Genomic DNA, 1,936 nt, shown 5'->3' with positions numbered 1-1,936 from the left:
AATTAGTTTTCTCTCCTCTTTTCAGCTCAAGGAAATAGCAAAGGGCTTTAAGGGAAAATATTTTTCTATGCATCCATCTTCCTGTACACAAATGAACACTTTCCACTTTAAGTTACAGTAACCTGCCTGTCCTGAATACTCATATTTTTATTTCCCTTTGACTAAATTTAATTTTGGTGCCACTCTGTTACTGCAGTTTGGAGGAGAAACATTCATCCTCCATCAGTAGCTTTCCTGCTCTGAGTTAAACTTTTCTTTTTTAAATTTTGAGTTTTTAAATTACACCCAGCAGTGCTCAGGACTTACTCCTAGTCCTGCACACAGGAATTATTCCTGGTTGGCTTATAGGACATATGGGGTGACAGGGACTGAACTCCGGTCAGCCATGTGTGAAGCAAATGCCCTACACACTTTACTATTGCTTCAGGCCCCTGCTCCAAGTTTATATGTAGTAGTAAGATTACATGTAGAGGACCTATATATCTAAGGACTTTTTATGAGACCTCTGTACCTGATGGCATGAATGAGAAGTACATGTTTTATTAGAAAAAGTTAATGCAATTAGAAGCCTTTGAATTTGAAACCCTAAGGTTTGGTCTTGACAAACACAATTTATAATCTCTTCAAATTATGGGTACATTATATTAAACAGGTTCAAATTTTAAGAAATATTTGTTTATGGTATTCAAAAACAAGTGGAGAATAGGCAAGTGAAGGAATTTGTAATTTCAAAGATTTTAGCATGAATTCTTATTACAAGAAGAGATGTTTTGGAGGAAAATTAGAATGGTTTTATGGAAGATGACTTGGGCCTTTTGGTTTTGCAATGGAGAACAAAGATTCTATTTTGGAAACAAGAGAGTTCAGACTTTAAGCCCCAGAAGTGATTACTAGACAATTACTAAACAATCTAGTGAAAACTAGATTGATTTAATTGTGGATTGAGTAAGATTTTTATGACTGTATATTTTTAAAAAACATATATAAATTATACCACATATGAGTAGTACTGTTACCTGTTGGGAGTATGTATGTGGAACTTATAGAATTTATCCCAATTGGGCCGGAGCGGTGGCGCAAAGTGGTAAGACATCTGCCTTGCTGGAGCTAGCCTAGGACGGGCTGCGGTTTGATCCCCCGGCATCCCATATGGTCCCCCAAACCAGGATTGATTTCTGAGCGCATAGCCAGGGGTAGCCACTGAGCATGACCGGGTGTAGCCCAAAAACCAAAAACAAAACAAAAAAATAAAAATTAATCTCAATAATTTGGGAATTACTTAGCAAGTAACATGAAAATAATTAAGTTGTTAAACCAGGCTAGTTATTGAATATGGTTATATATAGCCTGGTTTTACAACTCTGTAGACTGTTCAAAAACATTAGGCCATGTTCATATCTGTGCATAGAGGGAGATAGGCAGTTTTGTTTTAATGCACTAGAGAAACATTGTACCCATCATATCATCTCATTTTGCTCAGACCATCTTTTGGAAATAATAATGCTTGCATAAGAAAATGCTTTTAGTTATCTATGAGACATACAACTCAAAAATGGTTGTGTTGTCATGAAATATTTCATGGCTGGTTGAGTATGGAAATAGCAGGAAAGTGCTGTGAATAGGCATAGGTCACTTAGCTAGGTTAGAGCTTTAAAAAAGTGAGATTATGCACTATTACATACAAAGACACCACAAACCAAAGATTAAAATACTTAGTTGGTTCCAATAGCAGTCAACATAATGTCCTGATATTGTTTATTTAGGTGTTGTAACATGCATGAAAATCTGACTACTTGTAGACAGAGCATTTCAAGGTTATTCAGAACTAGCTTTAGTATAAACAGTTTAAAAGAGTTTGTTAATACGCTAGGATAGTTATTGATAATGTTTAGAATTATAGAATGAACTATGTAGTAATTAGAAGATATTTTGGTAG

Source organism: Suncus etruscus, chromosome 1, assembly GCF_024139225.1.
Source record: "Suncus etruscus isolate mSunEtr1 chromosome 1, mSunEtr1.pri.cur, whole genome shotgun sequence".
NCBI classification, from domain to species: domain Eukaryota; kingdom Metazoa; phylum Chordata; class Mammalia; order Eulipotyphla; family Soricidae; genus Suncus; species Suncus etruscus.
The sequence above is the reverse complement of the archived record's forward strand: the minus strand, read 5'-3'. Positions refer to the sequence as shown.